Source organism: Henckelia pumila, chromosome 4 (assembly GCF_033568475.1).
Source record: "Henckelia pumila isolate YLH828 chromosome 4, ASM3356847v2, whole genome shotgun sequence".
Lineage (NCBI taxonomy): Eukaryota > Viridiplantae > Streptophyta > Magnoliopsida > Lamiales > Gesneriaceae > Henckelia > Henckelia pumila.
Genome location: NC_133123.1, coordinates 30,073,112 through 30,084,463, shown reverse-complemented (window position 1 = coordinate 30,084,463; position 11,352 = coordinate 30,073,112). Strand labels below are relative to the sequence as shown.

Below are 11,352 nucleotides of genomic sequence, written 5' to 3'. Positions count from 1 at the left end.
ATTATTTTAAACCTTGATATTCAAATTTAGACATGTTGATCCCTAGGCTCGCTATGCTTATATGGTGCAGATGAGTCAGATGATTTTTTATGTAGCTCCTACCGGTGGTGAGGACGTATGAGCTCACGGAACAGTGACCCCGTGACCGTTGCATGATTTAGGATTATTTCAGATACATTTTATTATGTTGTTTAATTTTAAGCAAATTATACTTTTACTTTAGTATTTCCGCACTTGGTGTTTTTGGAGCATAAAAAACTTATTTTTATTTCATGCATGATAATATTTATCTTTTATTTTGAATTACATATATGTATTGATATTATTTATAAAAAAAAAATTCCGCATTTAAGTTTAAAGAGTAGTAGATGTTTCAGGTAAGGCTGTTGCGGGAAATGCCTTCGCCCACATCAATCAAGGAGGTACAGCGATTGACCGGGCGCATTACAGCCCTGGCCCGGTTCATCGCTCGTTCAGCTCATCGGAGTTATCACTTTTTCCAAGTGTTGCGCAAGGCTCATAGGTTTGGCTGGTCCGAGCAATGCGAGCAGGCCTTTCAGGAATTGAAGGAACATCTGGCTAGCTTGCCTATCTTGGTTAATCCAGAACCGGGGGAAAGGTTATGGATATATTTGTCTACTACTGAGAGGGCGGTCAGCACTGTTTTAATAAAGGAGGAAAAGGGAGATCAGAGGCCTATATACTATGTCAGTCATGCTTTGAAGGGGGCGGAGGTTAGATATACGGAAATTGAGAAAATGGCCCTGGCTTTGTTAATAACAGCCCGGAAATTGAGACCTTATTTCTTGTCTCACCCGGTAACTGTCCTTACTAATAGCCTCTTAGGGCGGATCCTGACACATCCAGATGCCTCGGGGAGGCTCGTAAAATGGGCAGTGAAGTTAGGAGAATATGACATTGAATACCAGCCGCGTAAGGCCATCAAAGCCCAGGCCTTATCCGATTTTTTGACAGAGGTAGCCACTTTCGGTCAGGAAGAAGTATGGAGAGTATATGTAGATGGAGCCAGTGTTATTGGAGGCAGCGGCGTAGGAGTCATCCTGGTTTCATCCACCCAGGAGAAAATCAAAATAGCCATGAAGTTGGATTTCCAGGCTTCCAACAACGAAGCTGAATATGAGGCTGTGATAGCTGGGATGAGACAGGCTCGGGAAGTCGGGGTAAGTCATATTATAATATACTCTGACTCCCAGTTGGTTGTACAGCAAGTGCAAAAAACCTTTTGTGCCCGAGAGGAGAAATTGAAAAAATATTGTAAGGTAATTGAAGAGCTCGGGGCTGGTTTCATTACTTGGAGTATAGAGCAGATACCCCGAGAAGAAAATATGGAAGCAGACGCCTTGGCTAAAAGAGTTGTCATTGGTAAAAATGACGATAAAGAGTCTTTGGTACAAAGGGAAATGGTGGCTGCCATAGAGGCCCTGGAGCCGGCCGTCCGATAAGACACATGGATGGCCCCAATGGTCAAATACCTTACCACGGGGGATCTTCTAGAAGACAAAGGATGAGCCCGGCTCATACGGAGACAGGCACCCAGATTTGCTATCTTGGGAGGTAGGCTATATAGGCGTTCCTATCAGGGACCTTTGCTCAAATGCTTGCTAGATGAGGAAACAGAGTATGTATTGCGAGAAGTGCACGAGGGATGCTGTGGTAATCATGGAGGGTCTATGAGTCTGGCTCAAAGGGTATTATTGTCAGGATACTGGTGGCCCACTTTGCAGACTGATGCATTCAAAATTTCCCGATCTTGCGAAGGATGTCAAAAGTTTGGCAATATACAACATAGACCGACAAGTACTCTGAACCTGGTATGGGCTTCATGCCCCTTTGATCAATGGGTTCTGGACATAATAGGACCTTTTCCGCAAGCACGGGCACAGAAGAAATTCTTGTTGGTAGCCGTGGATTATTTTTCCAAGTGGGTGGAGGCAGAGCCTTTGACAAGAATAACAGAAGGAGAGGTGATGAAGTTTTTATGGAAGAATATAGTATGCCAATTTGGCCTTCCAAGGAAGTTGATCTCGGATAATGGCAGGCAATTTCAAGGACAGAAACTGGCTGATTTGTGTACAGAGATGGGCATTAAGCAGGCCTTCACCTCGGTCGCCTATCCTCAAAGTAATGGTCAAACGGAGGTAACCAACCGCACTATTGTTCGATCTTTGCAGGTTCAGCTACATGGAGTAGGGAAGGACTGGGTAGACGAGATCCCGAGTGTGTTATGGGCCTATCGCACTACTCCTCATACTGCAACACAAGAATCACCTTTTACCTTGGTATATGGTTTCGAGGCTATTCTGCCAGTAGAGATTGGACAACCCTCAGCTCGGATTATGGCATATGAGGATACAGAAGAAGGGGCTCGGGCACAAGAGTTAGATATGATTGAAGAACGAAGAGAGAGCAGCTCGCAGAATGGAGGCCTATAGAGCTCGGGTGATGAGAGCTTACAACCAAAAAGTCAAGCCCCGAGAATTTCAAGAAGGGGAGCTGGTGTTGAAAAGGGTTAATCCAGCAGGGGACGTCGGGAAATTAGATGCCCGATGGGAAGGGCCTTACAAACTTCTCAGAAAGGTCGGAGTTAATACTTGGTACCTAGCAGATAATCAGGGACGGCTACTCAAACGACCTTGGAATGCATTGCACTTGAAGAAATATTTTGCTTAAATTGTTGTACTTAATGATTATTAATGAAGTTATTTATCCATTCAAGCGAGTATTCCATTATATAAGCCCGGGAGGTTCCAGGCTCCAGCACCCATTCTAAGCCCAAGGCATTATATAAGCCCTTGGCATTATATAAGCCCGGGAGGTTCCAGGCCCCGGCACCCATTCTAAGCCCAAGGCATTATATAAGCCCTTGGCATTATATAAGCCCGGGAGGTTCCAGGTCCCGGCACCCATTTTAAGCCCAAGGCATTATATAAGCCATTGACATTATATAAGCCCGGGAGGTTCCAGGCCCCGGCACCCATTCTAAGCCCAAGGCATTATATAAGCCCTTGGCATTATATAAGCTCGGGAGGTTCCAGGCCCCGGCACCCATACTAAGCCCAAGACATTATATAAGCCCTTGGCATTATATAAGCCCGGGAGGTTCCAGGCCCCGGCACCCATTCTAAGCCCAAGACATTATATAAGCCCTTGGCATTATATAAGCCCGGGAGGTTCCAGGCCCCATCACCCATTCTAAGCCCAAGGCATTATATAAGCCCTTTGCATTATATAAGCCCGGGAGGTTCCAGGCCCCGACACCCATTCTAAGCCCAATGCATTATATAAGGCCGGGAGGTTCCAGGCCCCGGCACCCATTCTAAGCCCAAGGCATTATATAAGCCCTTGGAATTATATAAGCTCGAGAGGTTCCAGGCGCCGGCACCCATTCTAAGCCCAAGGCATTATATAAGCCCGGGAGGTTCCAGGCCCCGGCACCCATTCTAAGCCCAAGGCATTATATAAGCCCTTGGAATTATATAAGTTCGGGAGGTTCCAGGTCCCGGTACCCATTCTAAGACCAAGGCATTATATAATCTTTTGGCATTATATACAGGGAAAATTAAAGCATTACACAATTTACAATGAGAAAAAACTAGTAGCATTGATGATAAATGGTTACAAGAGAAGGGGCATCAACAGCCCAATTACAAAAAGTTTTTTAGATCGCAGGGTTGTCAGAGGGGGCCCCGTCTTCAGTGGTCACAGCTTCTTTATTGGGGGCAGCCTCTGCACCTTCAGCTCCTTTTGCCCCCGGAAGGGAATCAATGGCCTTGTTTAAATCTGGGAAATCTTTTTTATCAAATGACCATAGGCCCGCCTCCTCAAATTGATCTCGGCATTTGTAGAAGCCAGTTTGGAAGAAGGCCTAGGATTTGTCCACCACAGCCTCTTCGAATTCCGCCGAGATCATGAAAGCGGCCTTGAGTTCCTCCTCAGATTTTAATCGGGTTTCCAGGGCTGACACCGCTTTCTCGGCCTTATCCCTGGCTCCTACCACCTCCAACCGGGAGCAGCCTCACGTTGAGACACCTCAATTTGAGTCGTGACCTCCGTAAGACGATATTCGCTTCGTCCCGCGGCAGCATGAGCTTGGGCAAGATCCACCTGCGCAACTTGCAAGGCTTTCTCAGCCGCAGCTAAGGAAGAACAAAGGCTCGACACCACCTGGTTGTGAGTCTGCCTTATCATTTCCAACTCTTGCTCCAACTTTTTGTTCAGCACCATCGCAGCCCGGGATCTCTCAGCCTCTACATGGGCCCGGTCCGTCTCGATTCTACCAAACTGGGTGGCATCTTCATAGCTGTCCAAACATGTGCAACCCCTGAAAACACAAGTGTTAGAAAAGGAAGAGAGTATATCCTTAAATTAGGGACAATTTAGAATTACGGATAAAATACGGTTGATGCCCTCAAAGTATTTGACATTTGGGCCCCGGTGGTAGAGATGGTTCTTCTCTGCAGGGGCAGAAGGTCTTTCAATAGCCGCACCCCCCGACCAGAGGCCCCGACTTGGAATATAATTTCTTTTGCACTCGGAGGGCTTGAGACCAGCGCAGCCTGGTAAAATGGGGTCAGGGGTTGAAAAAAAGGAGAAAGGGGAGCCCCCTCTTCTAGGTCACTTAGTATGACCATCTCTGCCTCCTCCATAGATTTCCTATTCCACGTCAGAAGAGAGGAATGATCTGCATTAGGGAGGGCCGGCTCATCCGCCATCTCGGTCTCCACAGACGGGGGCAGAAAGGGAGCAACAGAGGATGAGGGAGCGGAAGTCACAGGGATGGTGGTAGCAGCAGCAATCTCCCGGTCTTGAGCTTGCTGGACCCTGCGTTCCTCCGCCAATTTAAGGACTCTGGTTTTCCTGGTTGTATCCGCAGCCCGGGATCTTTCCTTCTCTTGGGCAGCTGCCCTCTCGGCTGCCCGTTTTTGAGAAAAAGCCTGCTTCATTAATCGATATTTCTTCTTTTTCTTTGGGGCTGGTTCTGATGCACAAAAAAGGGAAAGAGTTGGCATATCAGTAACAGTGTATAAAGAGAAACAAGTATATAACAGCAGTAAAGCATACCAGAGGACGGGGCCGGGGCCTCAAACTCATCAATAATCCGGTCCATCGGATCAACTAACCGGGCGCCCAACCCATAACTAATCAAGCTCTTCTCCTCCAGGAGAGAGGCTGAAGGAAACTTCTGGTTCTCCACCAGTTCTTGGGAACGAAGATAGGGTTCCTCCAGCTTATAGTGCTTGGGAAGTTCTGGCTGGGGAGGAAGGGCTGTTAAAAACTGGGTAGGCCTAGTCCGGGCGGCAGGGAGCTGAATAAAAAAGAATCTCTCTTTCCATCCCTTCCACGAGGAGGGGGTGTCATCCAAAAAACGAGCGTTTTGCCGAGCGTTCAAAGAGAAGGACATCTCGGTAAAACGACAGGCATAGTAATAGTGAAAAACAAGAGGGGTGATGGCCAAGTTTTTCATTTTAAAAAGAACGTAAGTGGCGGCCATCATCCGGAAAGCTTTTGGGTGAAACTGGTTCAGAGGAACCTTATAAAAAGTGGCCACCTTATAATAAAACATAGGGATAGGGAAACGAAGCCCATTCCTGAGCTGCTCCCTGAAAAAGGTGTAAAAACCTTCAGGAGGTTGGTCAGCCCGACCCAGGGGACCGGGGATAATGATAGAGTATGCAGGGGGAATGTTACCCATGGCTCAAAGCTCTTCTATGGATTTCGGGCGCAAGGTACTAGTGAATTCGGAGAACCAGGGACCTTCAGGGTTGGGTTTGTGTAAGGGTAGGAGAGAGACAGAGTCGGAAACTTTAGCCTTGCCTTTGTCCTTAGAAGTCCCGGTATGGGCCTTCTTCAGACGAGATGAAGAGGGAGCTAGGCTAGGATTGGCGGTGGAAGTAACAGGAGGAGGGGAATCATGACGCAGGGCTGCAGACTCAACGCTACCAGAGCCGCGAGCATTAGCACCAGACGTAGAAGATGCAGATTCCGACATCTTTTGGAAAGACAAAAAGGAAAAAGAATGAGGCGCTGAGTATAAGATAGAGTAGAAACTTGCAGGAGACAGATGGAGCACGAACAAAAACTGTAAGAAATAAGCTGGAAATGCAGAATCACCGGAGACGGAGAAGATGAGAAATAAGGAAGGAATGCGTGAATAGAGAAGGTAAAATATGAAGACGGTGGTTTAGTATTTATAGGTGGAGGAAGTCAATCTAAGCCGTGGATTTAAGGATGATCGAATGGTGAGGGTAAGCTTGGTAAATTGGACCGGGCAGGGTAATGATGACACGGTCAGTTGAAAGGACAATTAACGTCCACTGACCCCTGCCCGTCACTTCAAATTCTAGGGTTGACATCAGCCCTATCACATTTTTTAAATTTTCAACATATATTTTTTATAAAAAAAAAACTCATGAAGTAGTGATACCCCGGGAAATCAGGGGTATCAGGGCTGCTGAGAGTCAGAGGTGTCAGGGCTGCTAGTCAGGACAGCGAATAAAGATCTAGCCTGACTATTTTAAGGGAGTAGTGGTGATACCACGGGAAATCAGGGGTATCAGGGCTGCTGAGAGTTAGAGGTGTCAGGGCTGCTAGTCAGGACAGCGAATAAAGATCTAGCATGACAATTTTAAGGGAGGAGTGGTGATACTGATAAATGAAATTTTTGCACTTATATTTTATATGAATTAGCTTGGCTTTTGTTGTGTTACGAGCGATATTATGCGTGCTTTCTTGTTGTTTTTGTAGTTGCAGTAATCTAGGTAACAATCAATTTCTGTTGATAAAATGAAGCAAAAATGATGGAATAAGGAGTTCAAGCATGAAAAGTTGAGACTGAGTCAGGATCTCCCGCGCCCTGACAACAGCGCACCCGCGCTACGCAGTCTCCTAATTTTTGGAAAGTCTTGTTCGAGTTTTAAAAGGGAATTTTATGACTTATTTTGGAAATACGAGGGTTTAGAGAGATTGGGAGCATAGAGACGGCAATTGAGGGTTTGGGATTGCTCAAGAGTTCGAGAATTCGGTACGAAGACGGAAGACGGCGGCATCCGGCGACGGAAAAGCTTAATTCTACTTCGTGCTAGTTTTCCTTTAAACTCTATTTTTCTAGTTTGATGGATTATTTGAAGAACATGTGTTATTTGATTTTGAATTGCGTTATGAACTAATTTCTTAGTTTAGAGGTAGACGGATCTTGACTGGAAACCATGATTGACATATTTTGATTTATATATTTAAATTTCTTCGCACAGTTTATTTGTATTTTCCTGATTTTAATGCTTTCAATTTACTGGTCATAGATTGATTGATATTTTATTTAGAATCTATCACTCGAGAGAGGAGATTTTGAATACGACATAGGAAAATACATCTTTGGTGTTTATACTGTTCGAGAGGCATATAACTCCATAGAAGTCATTAGAAGAATTCTTGTGCTATTTACCGGATTTAATAATTGAACTTTGATAGAGATATTGAGTTTGTTATTGAATACGAATTTTTGCTTGAAACTCGAGAGAGGTAGTAGAAAATAATAGGGATTCTTGACTAATAAAATAGAAAAATTGATAATTGAACAATCATTAGAAATAAATTGTGGTGGACAGTCAAGTGAAGTCGAACCTCTAGCATTCATCGCTTATTGAATTTCCATCTTGTGAACTCGTCAGTATTTAATTTTATTTCTTGCAAATTTTAGTTTTAAAAAATCAAACCATTTTCGTAGCTCTACATAGGATTAGGATTTTATTAGTTGCAAATATTTGATATAATATCATTTATTCATTCTCCGTGGGATCGACTTGGACTTCATTCATGTATTATAACTTGACATTGTGCGCTTGCGAGCGAAAAACACGCAACAAGTTTTTGGCGTCGCTGCCGGGGAATGAATTTTATTTGATTTATATTAAATTGTGCTAATTAGTCTTAATTTTGATTTAGAGCAATTTATTTTATTTTGTTGGTTCTAATTTAAAAAATTTTCCTGTCTATGCAGTTTATGCGAAAAATCCAAAGTTACGACTCACTGCTCTTTGATCCGAAAATCGAGAAAACTGCTAAAACTTTGCGAAAAGCTAAAAGAGAAGAGTTGCAACAAATGGCTGAAGAAAGAGAAAGGGAAAGAGCTGTCAATAATGCTCCGGTGCCGATCAGAGATCACTTTCGACCGGTGATCAATACTCATTATTCTGGGATTGCTCAGCATAACATCACAGCGAATAATTTTGAGTTGAAGCCAGCTCTGATTAATATGGTGCAGCAGAATCAGTTCAGGGGTGCAGCTACTGAAGATCCAAATCTGCATTTGCGTACTTTTCTAGAAATTGCTGACACAGTGAAGATTCATGGTGTTACTGAGGACACCATCAAACTACGATTGTTCCCGTTCTCTCTTAGGGACAATGCTCGTAGTTAGTTGCAATCACTACCTCTTGGGAGTATCACTACATGGGATGATATGGCTTACAAATTTCTGGCTAAGTATTTCCCGCCTGCTAAGTCGGATCAGTTGAAAATAGAGATTACTACATTCAAACAGCAAGATTTTGAGCAGTTGTATGAAGCCTGGGAGCGGTACAAGGAGTTGCTTAGAAAGTGTCCAAACCATAATTTTTCGGACTGGGAACAGATCGAATTATTCTACAATGGTTTGAATGGGCCAACTCGTATTTCTGTGGATGCTGCAGCTGGAGGTTCAATATTTTCTAAATTTCCTGAACAGACTTATGAGATGCTTGAGCAAATGACTGTTAACAGTTATCAGTGGCCAAGTGAGAGATCTGCAATAAGGAAGCCTGCTGCTGGAATTCATGAGGTTGATGTATTCACTGCTTTGACTGCTCAGATGGCTACTATTTCTACACAGTTGGCTGCACTGACCAAAAGGAATCAAAGTTCTACTGAGACAGCATCACTGGCGACTGCCGTAAATTCTGCTGATGGATTTGAGAGTGTGGAGCAAGCTCAATACGTGAACAACAGGAATTACAACAATTATCGAGGTAATCCTGTACCCAATCAGTATCATCCTAGTTTGCGTAATCATGAGAATTTTTCATATGCAAACAATAAGAATGTGTTGAATCCTCCACCGGGGTTCAATACTCAGAATGGTGAAGGTAAGGCATCATTGGAAGATTTGGTGAGTAATTTCATTGCAGAATCATCCACAAGATTTAAGAGGAATGAGAACAGGCTTGATAGTATGGAGACGCACTTGACCAATGTGAGAGCTTCTATGAAAAATCTTGAAACACAAATTGGTCAACTGGCAAATGCATTGAATAATCAGCAGAGAGGTGTGTTTCCTAGCAACACTGAGGTTAATTCTAGGGAGAAATGCAAGGCTGTTATTCTTAGAAGTGGTAAAGAACTTGGGACTGATAACCCAAAGACAGTGGATGATGAGGAAATTGAAGAGATTGTGGTGGAGTCCGAAAATTCTGATAGCAAAAATTCTAGCAAGTCTGCAGTTGTTCCTGAGAAACTGCCTGTGCCAAAAGTTGTTCTGCCATATCCTCAGCGGTTCAAGAAGAAAGCATTGGATGAGAAGTTTTCTAACTTTCTTGACATCTTCAAGAAATCCATATAAATATTCCATTCGTTGATGCTTTGGATCAGATGCCACACTACGCAAAATTCATGAAGGATGTGATGGCGAGGAAAAGAAAGCTTGAAGAGTTTGAAACAGTGAAGTTGACATAGGAGTGCAGCGTCATCCTACAAAAGAAACTGCCACAGAAACTGAAAGATCCAGGGAGTTTTACTATTTCTTGTATTATTGGTGGTGCGACTGTTAATAGGGCATTATGTGATTTAGTTGCAAGTATTAATTTAATGCCTTTGTCTATTTTCAGGTCGTTGGAGCTTGGCGAGGTGAAACCAACCACAATTACTCTGCAGTTGGCTGACCGTTCTCTGACATATCCTCGAGGAATTGTGGAAGACGTTTTGGTAAAAGTAGATAAGTTTATTTTTCCTGCTGACTTTGTAGTGCTTGATATGGAAGAAGATCAAGATGTCCCTCTAATTTGGGGAGACCATTCTTGGCGACTGGCAGAGCGTTAATTGATGTGCAGGAGGGTGAACTAACTCTACGAGTTGGTGGTGATGCTGTCACTTTCAATATCTATAAAACCATGAAATACCAAGATGAGTTACATTCTTGTAATCGCATTGATTTATCTAATTCTTATGAGAATAATTTTTGTGCAGGAATGGAGTTGGAGGACGCATTGGCAAGGTGCTTAATTAATTCAATAACCCAATTTGAGGGGGATGATTGGGAACTTAGAGAGCAATTTCTTGCTCTTGAAAGTTTGTCAAAGGAAAAAGATGGCCAGGACAAAATTAAAGCATTGTCTGAGGAAGTCGAAAAAGAGGTACCAGTTTCTCCTACTCCTGAATTGAAGGAATTGTCTGGTCATTTATTTTATGCATTTTTTGGAGAAAATTCGACTAACCCGGTAATTATTTCATCCTCTCTTACTCATGATGAAAAGGATAAATTATTAAGAGTTTTGAGAAAATTTAAATCTGCTTTGGGTTGGTCAATTTCTGATATCAAGGGAATTAGTCCCAATATTTGCATGCATAAGATTTTAATGGAGGAGTCATATAGTCCCTATGTTGATCATCAAAGGAGATTAAATCCTGCGATGAAAGAAGTGGTAAAAGCTGAGGTGTTGAAATTATTGAATGCTGGTATTATTTATGCTATATCTGACAGTTCTTGGGTGTCGCCAGTACAGGTATTGCCAAAAAAAGGAGGTATGACTGTGGTAAAAAATGAGAAAAACGAGTTGATTTCAACTCGTACTGTTACTGGTTGGAGAGTTTGCATTGATTATAGAAGGTTGAATAAGGCTACTAGAAAAGATCATTTTCCTCTTCCTTTTATTGATCAGATGCTTGACAGGTTGGCAGGTTACAAATATTATTGTTTTTTAGATGGCTATTCTGGCTACAATGAAATTTCTATAGCGCTAGAGGATCAAGAGAAAACAACTTTTACATGTCCCTATGGTACTTATGCTTTTAGGAGAATGTCATTTGGTTTGTGTAATGCACCGGCTACTTTTTCAGCGGTGCATGATGGCAATTTTTTCTGACATGGTGGAAGAAGTCATGGAAATTTTTATGGATGATTTTTCTGTGTTTGGGTCTTCGTTTGATCATTGTTTGCACAATCTGACCCTTGTTTTGCAGCGTTGTCAAGAGAAAAATCTAGTGCTTAACTGGGAAAAATGCCACTTCATGGTGCAAGAAGGCATCGTACTTGGGCATAAAGTGTCATCTAATGGGCTGAGGTGGATCGAGCAAAAGTGGTTA

At 43.1% G+C, this 11,352-nt stretch overlaps 1 non-coding gene across 1 annotated transcript; it reads right to left on the bottom strand.

Moving 5' to 3' along the window:
- Positions 1 to 8,528: 8,528 nt before the first annotated feature.
- Positions 8,529 to 8,634, bottom strand: LOC140869914 (small nucleolar RNA R71). The gene has a single exon (XR_012146904.1). It is a non-coding gene; the product is annotated as a small nucleolar RNA R71 (small nucleolar RNA).
- Positions 8,635 to 11,352: the final 2,718 nt, after the last annotated feature.